Raw genomic sequence first — 13,186 nt, 5'->3', positions numbered from 1 at the left:
TTTTCTTTCCACTTAAAGAATTCCCTTAATATGTCTTGTATGGCTGGTTTAGTGATGATGAACTCCTTTAACTTTTATTTATTTGGGAAACTCTTTGTCTCTCCATTTCTGAATGATAATCTTTCTGGGTAGATTTTTCTTGGTTGTAGTTTTGTTTTTTTTTCTCTCAGCATTTTGAATGTATCATGTCACACTCCCTTTTGGCTTATAAAGTTTCTACTGAAAAAATGAGCTAATAGCCTTATGGGTTTTCCTCATATGTAATTGTTTTCTTTTTTTCTTGCTGCTTTTAAAATTTTCTCTTTTTCATTACCTTTTGCCGTTTTAATTATTATGTGTCTTGGTGTGGACCTCCTTGGGTTCTTCTTGTTAGGGGCTTTTTGTGCTTCCTGGACATGAATGTCTGTTTCCTACTCCGGGTTAGGGAAGTTTTCAGGTATTATTTCTTCAAATAAGTTTTCTGCCCCCTTTTTTCTTCTTCTGGGACCCTTATAATGTGAATGTTATTATGCTTGATATCATCACAGAGGTCCCTTAACCTGTTCTAATTTTTAAAGTTGTTTTTTCTTTTTGCTGCTCAGCTTGAGTGCTTTCCACCACCCTCTCTGTCAGATTGCTGATCTCTTCTTTTGTGTCCTCTAATCTGCTGTCGATTCTCTCTACTGTGTTTTTCATTTCAGTAATTGTATTCTTCAGCTCTGACTGGTTCTTTTTTATATTTTCTATGTCTTTGTTGAAATTTTCACTGAATTCATCCACTCTTCTCTCAGGTGTGGTGAGTATCTTTATGACCATTACTTTCAACTCTTTATCAGGTACTTTGTATATCTCCAGTCCATTCAGCTTTTTTTTTTTTCCCCTGTGGTTTTGTCTTGTTCTTTTGTTTGGAACAAATTCCTCTGTCTCCTCATTTTGTCTGACTCTGCGTTTTTTCCTATGTATTAGGTAGGTCAGCTCCATTTTCTGGTCTTGAAATTAGTGGCCTTCTTTGGAAGGTATCACAGTCTTCTGAGACCACTAGAACCAGATGCTCCCAGGGTGTCGCTTGTGTGGGCTGTGTGTGCCCTCCTGTTGGGGTTGAGCTATGACTGCTGCAGGCCCGCTGGTGGGCAGGGTTTTTCCCCTCTGTGGCTAGCTGAGAAGCCCTGCTGCAGCTTCTATGGGTGTGCTGGTAGGCAGCGCTGACCCTCAGCCTGGCTGTCTGCAGTGATCTGCCCCTATTGCTGTGGGTGCACTGATGGGAAGGTCCTGCCCCCACTGCAGCTGTTTGCGAGACCAGCTCTTGTTGTAGCTACTCTGGGGGTGCTGCTGGGCAGGGTTTGCTTCTGGCACACCTGGCTGAGAGGCCTGGCTGCAGCTAATGCTGGCATGCTTGTGTGGGGGGTGAGCTCCCCCACTCCTTAAGGCAGAGTTGATTGGGAGGGCAACTTGTTTCGCTGGGTCTGCCCTCTGGGTGTTGTGGGGTGGCAGTTGCTTTGGAGGGGGGCGTCAGTCCTGACCCAGGCTGTCCATTGGGTGTGGTGGTGTGGGAGTCACTTTGGAGGGACACCTGTCTGGGTGGGCTGATGGTGTGGGCAGTCCACAGGGGAATGCTGGGGCCTGCAAGTGGTGTTAGCAAGGTAGATGGAGAGTGTGAGAACTGGTTCTTGCACATGTCCAGCTATCTAGGATGAAGGAAGGTAAGGAAAATGGTGCCCGCCAATACTTTTGAAGTTCCTACAGTTCTCTTCCCTTCTGGCACAATGTCCTAAAATTAGTCAGTAAATCTCCTTTATGTATAACCTATGCACTTCTCAAATTACTACTTCTGGGGGCGCCTGGGTGGCTCAGTTGGTTAAGCGACTGCCTTCGGCTCAGGTCATGATCCTGGAGTCCCTGGATCGAGTCCCGCATCGGGCTCCCTGCTCGGCAGGGAGCCTGCTTCTCCCTCTGACCCTCCCCCATCTCATGTGCTCTCATTCTCTCTGTCTCAAATAAATAAATAAAATCTTTAAAAAAAAAAAAAAAAAAAAAAAAAAAAATTACTACTTCTGTGCTGGGTCTCATGCTGAGTGAGACTATATGCTGGCTCTTTAAGAGCAGAGACTTGGTTTCCTATAGCCCTCCAGCTCTCCTGGAGTTAAGCCCTGTTGCTTTTTATTTATTTATTTATTTATATTTATTTTTAAATTTTTTATTGTTATGTTAATCACCATACATTACACCATTAGTTTTTGATGTAGTGTTCCATGATTCATTGTTTGTGCATAACACCCAGTGCTCCATGCAGAACGTGCCCTCTTTAATACCCATCACCAGGCTAACCCATCCTCCCACCCCCCTCCCCTCTAGAACCCTCAGTTTGTTTTTCAGAGTCCATCGTCTCTCATGGTTCGTCTCCCCCTCCGATTTCCCCCCCTTCATTCTTCCCCTCCTGCTATCTTCTTTTTTTTTTTTTTTTCTTAACATATATTGCATTATTTGTTTCAGAGGTACAGATCTGTGATTCAGTAGTCTTGCACAATTCACAGCGCTCAAGCCCTGTTGCTTTTTAAAGCTCCAGCAGTTACTACGTACTGATTTTCAAAGCCAGATGTGATGGGGACTCATCTTTCAGTGTACCTCCCCAGGGCTGGTGTGGGCCTTGATCCGCCTTGCTCCTCCATGCTTGTGCTATCCCTTCCACTTGTGGGTATCCAGGTTGGTGTTTTGGTTCCTGACCATGTTTCTACTTCTGTTCTATTCAATGTGGGTTTGTCTATGACTTTAGTTGTGGAAGATCTGTTCTGCCACCCTTGTTTTCAAAGTGAGTTGTAATACATGTAGTTGTTGCCTTGGTGTGTCTTGGAGCTGGTGAGCTCAGGATCTTCATACTCTGCAATCTTCCCTCTCTCTTGTCTTTTGCCCTCTTTTTAATTGGATTATTATTTTGTTATTGGATTGTATGAGTTATTTACATATTTTGAATATTAGACCCTTATCAGATACATGCTTTGCAAATATTTTTTTCCCATTCTGTAGATTGTCTTTTTACTTTGTTGATTGTTTTTCTGTGCAGAAACTAAATTTAGAATTTGATGTAGTCCCGTTTGTTATTTTTTATTTTATGGCTTGTGCTTTGGGCGTCCTATCCACAACATTGCCAAGATCTGTGTCAGGGAGCTTTTCCCCTATGTTTCCTTGAAGGAATTTTATGGTTTAGGGTCTTATATTTAAGTCTTTAATCCATTTTGAGTTAATTTTTGTGAGTGGTCTAGTTTCATTCTTTTAGATGTGAATATCCAGTTTTCCCAGCACCGTTTATTATAGAGATCAACTTTTTTCCATTGAGTATTTGTGGTTTCCTTGTCAAATATTAGTTGACCATATACACTTGGGTTTATTTCTGGGCTCTTGATTCAGTTCCGTTGATCTGTTGTCTGTTTTTATGCCAGTCCATAAAAACTGTTTTGATGCAGTGCTTGAAATCAGGAAGTGCGATGCTTTCCAGTTTTGTTCTTCTTTCTTAGGATAGTTTTGGCTATTTGGGCTCTTTGGTAGTTCCATATAAATTTTAGGGTGTTTTTTATATTCTCTAAAAAATACCATTGTAATCTTGATAGAAATTGCACTGGATCTTTAGATAGCTTTGGTAGTATTGACAATTACAACAATATTCTTCCAACCCATGAACATGGATTACTTTTCTATTTATTTGTGTCTTCTATGATTTCTTTCATCAGTGTTTGGTAGTTTTTAAAGTAAAGATCTTTCACTTTCTAGGTTAAGTTTATTCCTAGGGATTTTATTGTTTTTGATGGTATTGTAAATGGGATTATTTTATTTCCTTTTCAGATAATTTGTTGTAAATTTATAGAAATGCTGTTGATTTTTGCATTTTAATTTAACTTTGGTTAATCTTTTCTATTGTTTTCCTGTTCTCTATTTTTTTTTTTTTTAAAGATTTTATTTATTTATTTGAGACAGAGAGAATGAGAGAGGGAGAGCACATGAGAGGGGGGAGGGTCAGAGGGAGAAGCAGGCTCCTTGCTGAGCAGGGAGCCCGATGCGGGACTCGATCCAGGGACTCCAGGATCATGACCTGAGCCGAAGGCAGTCGCTTAACCAACTGAGCCACCCAGGCACTCTCCTGTTCTCTATTTTATTAATTTCTGCTCTAATCTTTATTATTTTCTTCCTTTTGCTTACTTGGGGCTCAATTTGTTCTTCTCTACTTCCTTAAGGTGTAGAGTTAGGTTGTTTATTTGGGATCTTTCTTGCTTCTTAACGTAGGTGTTTACAGGCATACCTCGGAGAAATTACAGATTTGATTCTAGGCCACCACAATAAAGTGCATATCTCAATAAAGTTATTCAGATTCATTTTTTGCTTTCCCAAAGCATATCCAAATTATGTTTACACTGCACTGTAGTAACTGTGGACTAGCATTATGTTTAAAAATGTAATCAAAACTTTATCATTTTAATTAAAAAATACTTCATTGCTGACAATGCTAACCACTGTCTCAGCTTTTAGCAAGGAAGTCATAATCTTTTTGCTGGTGGAGAGTCTTGCCTAGACGTTGATGGTTGCTGACTGATCAGGGTGGTGGTTACTAAAGGTTGGGTTGTCTGTGTCTATTTCTTATTTAATTTTTTAATTTCATTAAAAATTTTTAATTCCAATGTAGTTAACATAGTGTTTTGTTAGTCTCAGGTGTACAATATAGTGATTCTACAATTCCTATATTACTCACTGCTCATCAAGATAAGTGTACTCTTAATCCCCTTCACCTATTTCACCCATCCCTCCACCCATCCCCCTGCTAGTAACCATCTGTTTGTTCTCTGTGGTTAGGCAGTTTCTTAAAATAAAACAGCAGTGAAGTTTGCTGCATTGATGGACTTTTCTTTTCATGAATGATTTCTCTGTAGCAGGGAATATTGTTTGATAACATTTTTCCCCAGTGGAATTTCTTTCAAAATTGGAGTCATTCCTTTCAAGCCCCGCCACTGCTTTATCAACTAAAGTCATGTTCTATTCTAAATCCTTTGTTGTCATTTCAACATTTTCATAACATCTTCACCAGGAGTAGATTCCATCTTGAGAAACTACTTTCTTTGTTCATTCATAAGAAGCCACTCCTCATCTGTTAAAATTTTTAGCATGAGATTGCAGCAGTTCAGTCATGCCCTCAGGCTCCCTTCTAATTCTAGTTCTTCTGCTCTTTCTACCAGTTACATCTGCAGTTACTTGCTTCACTAAAGTCTTGATCCCCTCAAAGTCACCCATGTGGGTTGGAACCAGCTTCTTCTGTATTCCTGTGAGTGTTGATATTTTGACCTCTTCCCACGAATCATGAATGTTCTTAATGGCATCTAGAATGGTGAATCCTTTCTAGAAGGTTTTCAATTTACTTTGCCCAGATCCATCAGAGAAATCACTATCTGTGGTAGATACTGCCTCATGAATGTATTTCTTAAATAGTAACACTTGAAAGTTGAAATGACTCCTTGGTTCAGGGACTGCAGAATGGCTGTTGTGTTAGCCGACATGAAAACAACACTAATGTCATTGCACATCTCCATCAGAGCTCTTGGGTGACAAGGTACATTGTCAACGAGCAGTCATATTTAGAAAAGAGTTTTTCTTTTTTTTTTACCCTGAGCAGTAGGTCTCAATATTGGGCTTAAAATATTCAGTAAACCATGTTGTAAACATACGCACTCTAATCCAGGCTTTCTTGTTCCATTTTTAGAACATAGAGTTAGCATAATCCTTTTTTTTTAAATTTTATTTTGTTAGTCACCATACATTACATCATTAGTTTTTGATGTAGTGTTCCATGATTCATTGTTTGCGTATAACACCCAGTGCTCCATGCAATACGTGCCCTCCTTAATACCCATCACTGGGCTAACCCATCCCCCCCCCCCCCCCAAAACCCCCAGTTTGTTTCCCAGACCCCCTGCCTCCCCATGCTTCGCCTTCCCCTCCGATTTCCCCCCCCTTCATTTTTACCTTCCTACTATCTTCTTCTTTTTTTTTTTTTAAACATATAATCTATTATTTGTTTCAGAGGTACAGATCTGTGATTCAGCAGTCTTACACAATTCACAGCGCTCACCATAGCACATACCCTCCCCAATGTCCATCACCCAGCCAATGCATCCCTCCCACCCCCCCACCACTCTAGCAATCCTCAGTTTGTTTCCTGAGATTAAGAGTCTCTTATGGTTTGTCTCCCTCTCTGGTTTCATCTTGTTTCATTTTTTCCTCTCTTCCCCTATGCTCCTCTGTATTGTTTCTCAAATTCCTCATATCAGTGAGATCATATGATACTTGTCTTTCTCTGATTGACTTATTTCACTTGAGCATAATACTCTCTAGTTCCATCCACGTAGTTGCAAATGGCAAGATTTCGGTGTTTTTGATGGCTGCATAATATTCCATTGTATGTATATACCTCTTCTTTATCCATTCATCTGTTGATGGACATCTTGGCTCTTTCCATAGTTTGGCTATTGTGGACATTGTTGCTATAAACATTGGGGTGCACGTACCCCTTCGGATCACTACATTTATATCTTTGGGGTAAATACCCAGGAGGGTAGAATAATTCTTAAGAGCTCTATGGTTTTTGGAATGGTCAGTGACCATTGGCTTCAATTTTAGTCACCAGCTGCATTTTCCTTTAACCAGAGTCAGCCTGTCCTTTAAAGCTTTGAAGCCAGGCCTTGACTTCTCTCTAGCTATGACAGTCCTTGATGGCATCTTCTTCCAATAGAAGGCTGTTTCATCTGCATTGAAAATCTGTTGTTTAGTGTAGCCACTTTCATTAATTATCTCAGTGGGATCTCCTAGAGAACTTGCTGCAGCTTCTGCATCTGCACTTGCTGCTTCACCTTGTACTTCGATGTTATGGAGACAGTGTCTTCCTTAAATCTCATGAACCAACCTCTGCCAGCTTCACACTTTTCTTCTGCAGCTTCCTCACCTCTCTCAGACTTCATGGGGTTGAAGAGAATTCAGGCTTTGCTCTGGCTTAAGGGAATGTTGTGTCTGGTTTGATATTCTATCCAGACCACTAAAATTTTATATCAACCATAAAGGTGTTTTGCTTTCTTATTATTTGTATGTTCACTGGAGTAGCACTTTTAATTTTCTTCAAGAACTTTTGCTTTGCATTTATAACTCAGTTAACGGTTTGGCACAGGAGACCCCGATTTCAGTCTGTTGCTGCTTTCGACATGCCTTCCTCACTAAGTTGAATAATTTCTAGCTTTTGATTTAAAGTTAGAGAGTTCACTTGAACACTTAGAGGCTAGTGTGGGGGTTATCAATTGGCCTAATTTCAATATTGCTGTGTCTCAGAATAGGGAGGCCCAAGGAGAGGGAGAGGGATGGAGGAAAAGCTGGTTGGTGGAGCAGTCAGAACTCACATAACTTGTGTCAGTTAAGTGTGCCATCTTGTATGGGTGTGGTTTGTGGTGCCGCAGAACAATTACAGTAGTAACATCAAAGATCACTGATGAGCACAGCAAATACAGTAATAATGAAAGAGTTTGAGACTTTGTGAGAACTACCAAAATGTGACACAGAGACATGAAGTGAACAAATGGTGTTGGAAAAATGGCACCAACAGAATTGCTTGATGCAGGGTTGCCACAGACCTTCAGTTTGTAGAACACCCAGTATTTGTGAGGCACAGTCAGATGAAATGCAGTCAGGTAAGGTATGCCGGTTTTGTTACGGAGTTTCTTCTTAGAACTTTTTTTGGTCCATCCAACAAGTTCTGGTATGCTGTGTTTTCATTTTTGTTTCTCAGAATACTTTTTTATTTCTCCTTAGTTTCTTTAATCCATTGTTTGTTCAGGAGAGTGTGGTTTAATTTTTATTATTTGTGAATTTTTCATTTTTACTCTAGTTATTGAATTCCAGTTTTATCTCATTGTGGTCAGAGAAGATGCTTGGTATGATTTCAGTCTTCTTGAAATTGCGTTAGCCACAACACAATTCTTGTGTTAGCCACAGCACAATGCTAACCCTTGTGTTGTGGCTAACATATGGTCTATCCTAGAAATTGTTCCAAGTGCAGTTGAGAAGAATGTTCTGCTGTTGTTGGATTGAATGTTCTGTTATGTCTGTAGGACCATTTAGGCTATATCATTGTTTGAATCCATGGTTTCTTTATTTATTCTCTACCTAGGTCATCAATCCATTGTTGAGAGTGGGGTATTAAAGTCCCCAACTCTTAATGAAGTGCTGTTTAGTTCTCCTTTAGCTCTGTTAGTTTTTGCTTTGTGTATATGAGTCACTCCAATGTTGGGTGCATAAATATTTAAAATTGTTATGGTTTCTTGATGTATTGATCCCTTTATCATATATAATGACCTTCTTTTCTCTTTTTAAACCATTTTTAGTTTAAAGTCTATGTTGCCTGATAGAAGTATAGCTACCCCAGTTTTTGCTTTTGTTTTTGGTTACCATTTGCTTGAAGTATTTTTTTCCATCCCTTCACTCTCAGACTGTGTTTGTCTTTAAGGCTAAAGTGAGTCTCTTGTAGGCAGCATATTGTTGGATCTTGTCTTTTTATCCATTTAGCCATTCTCTATCTTTTGACTGGAGAATTTAACCCATTTACATATAAGTAATTATTGATAAGTAAGGACTTACTATTGGCATTTTGCTCTTTGTAGTCTTGACTCAAGCTAATTGTTTTTTTTTTTTTTTATTGTTTTATAGATCTGTTGCTCCTTATTTCTTACTGTGCTGTCTTTTATTTTGTTTTGTTTTGATGTCTTCTGTTGTCAGTATGCTTTGACTTCTCAAGTTCTTTGGTGTAATTTCTACAGGTTTTTCCCTTGTTACCATGAGGCTTACATAAAATATCTTAAAACTCTGATGCTGTTTTAAACTACCAACAACTTAACCACCATGTAATTCCGGTGCCTTACACTTTTGTTTCTTCTCCCTTTTACATTTTCGTGTTATACTTTTCATATTTTTTATATTGTGTAACTAATACTTTTTGTATTTATGGTGATTTTTACTACGTTTTTTTAACTTTTAAACTAGAGTTGAAAGTGAATTACATACTACCATTACTGTATTACAGAATCTAACTTCGATTGTATACTTAAAATTACCAGTTTTACACTGCTTTGTTATGTTTTTATGATGTTATCTAATATCCTTTTGTTTCCACTCAAACAACTCCCTTGAGCATTTCTTGTAAGGCAAATCTAATGGTGATTAATTTCTTTAGCTTTTGTTTGTTTGGTAAAGGCTTTATCCCTCCTTAATTTCTGAAGGACAGTTTCACTGGGTTTGGCATGCTTAGTTGACAGTTTTTTTTCTTTTAATATTTTGAATATATATCATCCCATTTCTTTTGGCCTAAAAAGTTTCTATTGAGAAATCTGTGGATAGTCTTATTGACATTCCCCTTTGTATGTAACTTCTCTCTTTTCTCTTGCTGTTTTAAAAATTCTTTCTTCCTCCTTTGACTTTTGACAATTTAATCATAATGTGTTTCTGTGTAGACCTACTGTGGTCACTGTGTTGTGGTTCACCCTTTTTGGGGTCCTTTGGGCCCCTTGCATCCGGAGGTCTTTTTCTGCCAGATTGGGGAAGTTTTCAGTCATTATTGCTTTAAATATACTTTCTATCCCTTTCTGTTTCTCTTCTTCTGGATTCCCATAATGTGAATATTCTTTCTTTTCATTGTGTCCCATGAATCTCACAGGCTTTTATCACTGTTTTTCATTCTTTTTAAATTTTTGTTCCTGAATAATTTCAAATGTCCTATTTTTCAGGTCACTGATTGTTTCTTCTGCATGGTTGAATCTGCTTTTAAGGCTCTGTATTGAATTCTTCAGTTCAGTATTGTATGTTTTAGTTCTAGGATTTTTTTTTTATGGTTTCTGTTTCATTGTGGAGTCCTTATTTATTCATGCATTGCTTTCCAAATATTTAGTTTTCTGTGTGTTTTTGTTGTTCACTAAACTTTTTTAAGGTGATTATTCTGAATTTTTGAAATTCATAGATGTCCATTTTTTTTTGAAGGGTCAGTTTATTAGAGCTTTACTAGTTTCTTTTGGTGGTATCAAATTTACCTAATTTTTTGTGATCCTTGATACCTTCCATTGGTATCTGCACATTTGAGTAAGTGGTCGCCTCTAAGTTTTTGCAAGTTTGCTTTGGTAGAGGTAGTTTTCATGTATTAGTTTGGTTTGGGTTTCTGGATGTGTCTGCTAGTAATGTCTTTGGGCTGGTGGGGCCTGCTTTTAGGGTCTGTTTTGGGGGGAAGGAACTGTTTGAGTTCTGAGGTCCGAGTGGAGGGTTGGGCCATTTGCTGAGAATAGCTGGATAGGACTGTTGGCTTGGTTTCCTGCCAAAGTGAGGATGTAGGATGGGTTCCTTAGTTGCCTAGATTCTTTGGTCAGGCTTACTAGATGGTCCGGACTGGGTACTATACTGATCAGCAGTAGGTGGGACTATGAATTAGCTTTCTGCTGTTTGGGGACCAAGAGTGTGCACTGAATATCTTGGTTAGGTGAGGCCACTGGTTTTGCTCTGCAGACGGGGAAAGCCACATGCTGTGCTCTCTGTTCCGGCGCCACGGTAAACAGGGCTTTTGAGTGGGCTTCACACTTCTTGGGAAGGTTCTCTTGTCAGGCCGATGGAAGGCTGTATTCAGCAATAAGTGGAGCTATAAATTAGTTTTCCTGCTCAAGCATAGCAGGAGAGGCAGCTCGAAGGCCACTGAGGCTCCTTGTAGTCTTGACTCAAGCTGACCTGTGTCCCAGGTTCCTTGGCCAAACAAGACGCCTGGCTTTGCTCTGGAGGTAATCAGCTCTGCCCACCTGCCTCCTGGCTCGAGCATCACTGAGTTATGCAGCAGCTTCAAGATGTTCTTGCGGGCTCTTCCTGTCAAATGGGGCTGGGGGCCATACTCTGCAGCAGATGGGGCTATGACTCAGCTCTCCTGCTTGGGTGGGACTCAGAGAGCAACTCCTAAATTTTCCATAACAGGCTTTCTGGTTGGGAGGGGCTGGGAGCCATCCTTGATAGTAGGTGAGGCTGACTCAGCTCTTCTGTCTGGACCTGGGTAGACCAGGCTCCAGGGCCAGCAGAACTCTTTATTAGAGGACCTGAGTCTGGCAGACCCACACCCAGCTGAGTTTCCTAGTCAGACTGTGTCACTGATTTGGTTCTGCAGATGAGCAGATCCACTGGTTGGCAGTACTACTTGGGCTCTACAGGTTGAACTTAGTCTCCCAATATCTGAGTGCTAGTTGTTGTACACCTGTCCCTGCTTCTCTGTCACAGTCAGATTCCCTGTGATCAAGCCCCACAGAATCTCCTGTATACCCTATGGGGCAAAACCAGAGTAGGGGCTCCCATGAAGCAACCCACAGTGTTAGGGACGGGGTTGGGAAAAGAGAACCCCTGGGCTCTGTTTTCCCACTGGAGGAACCATATGCTCAGAGTAGACTTCTTGGCATTGTGCTGTGCTGGCCTGGGGGAAGGGCGGTGTGGTCAGCGTGTAGTGTGCCTCTTACCCTTCCGGTGTGGTTTGTCTTGGTCTCTGTGGTGTTGGGGGGTGCTTTATCCTCGCTGCTGTGTTCTAGGATTCTCTCAGTGGTGTCTTATCCGTGAATAGTTGTTAGTGGTTCTTCTTGTGAGGGGGGAGTGAAGTCTGGAACAACCTAAACAACCTATGGCCATCTTAGTGATACCAGTCCTGTCCCCTTCTTTAATGACAGAGTCCCCAGTATTTCCTTTTTGGTTGTTCTAGCCAACTTGAGGAGGCTGCCTTTCTCACCTTTCATCCCAGGAACAGGGAAATTGAATTGAATTGGAAATCCTGTTTTCTCTGGAGGCCGCTCTGCAGAGGGTGGGATTCCAGGGAAAGCCGGCAGATGTCACCAGCATCTTCTGGCGTCGGGGCTGAAGTTGCTCCTAAGAATAGGGGTGGATCTAGCCCTGTTGGAGAGCTGAAGGAGGCTCCTGGATGGTGGGGCACACTCACAGTGGGATGGGAAGGTGGGCCGAGTAGCAACTGGGTGGAGAGCAAGCTTGTGCGCCCTGGAACTGCATACAGGTGGATGGTGACTGCACCTTCGGCTCTGCAGGACGTCTCGTGCCACAGCCCCCATCCCTCGTTCCCGCCAAGGCTCTGTCTCCCCTGCTGGTCCCCTCCCAGGCTCATTGTACTCTTGAATGGGAAGGTTCTCATTTGTTTCAGGTCAGAGTTTTTGAAGAGGTGGAAGTAGGGGATGGAACACGTTCCATGGACTGGTAGGGGTGTGCCGTAGTTGGCCCGTTTGGAGACATGACCTGAGCACGTAGAGCCACTTCGCTCAGCTCTGCCTTTTGTAGAGACTTTGGTTTATAGAAGACTTTAGGGCCAGCTGCTCTGCTCCCATCACCCATTTTATTTCACTGTCTCTCAGGACATACCTTTAAGCTCTAGCCAGGGAGACATGGTGTCTGATAGCGCTGAGCTCTGCCAAGGACTAGAAAACCGGAAGCAGCTGCCATCTCTTTGTGGGTCTTCAGTACCTAATTCCATGTGGGCACCATGGGATATGCTGTCTGTTGTGCAGAGACAGTGTTTTGTCTGGACTACTACTCTTTCTCATTTGAAGGGTTTCTCCTTACCGGACACATACGCTAATTACGGCAATTTCCTGGAGGCAGGATCATGCATTACTTCTCCTTTCAGTCCCTCCCCCTCCTAGAGGGCCTCATGTGTGGTAGCTGCTTACTACGGATCTTTTGAATAAATGAATGATTAACTGATGCTGCACTCTTTCTATGGTAGCTATTGACATGTTGGGACACATCACTGGATACATTTCCTGGATGCCAGAGCTAAGTGGCATCCCAGTAGCAGCATCAACTTTTTGCCTTTTCAGGGCCGTTCTAGTGACTTAGTTGTACCATACTGCCTGTGGGCTGGTCCAGGCCCCATCCTGCTCAAGGTACTCAGCGGGCAGATTGAACAGTAGCTGCAAATTGGAGTTGACCTGCTGCTCAGCAATGCCTTAGGATCATTTGCCTTTATTCGTAGTTGTTTTTTATTGATTTGTACTTTGTTCTGTAGCTTTTCTGGTCTCTTTATATCTAGGAACAGTCCCTAGATATAAAATATTTTGGAGAAGGTGCAAAATTTAGCCTAAAAAACGATGACAGTACACTGCAGGTGTCCTGACCTAAT

The sequence above is a fragment of the Phoca vitulina genome, unplaced genomic scaffold (genome assembly GCF_004348235.1).
Source record: "Phoca vitulina isolate PV1807 unplaced genomic scaffold, GSC_HSeal_1.0 scaffold33, whole genome shotgun sequence".
Taxonomy (NCBI): Eukaryota; Metazoa; Chordata; class Mammalia; order Carnivora; family Phocidae; genus Phoca; species Phoca vitulina.
This window is presented reverse-complemented; position numbering follows the sequence as displayed.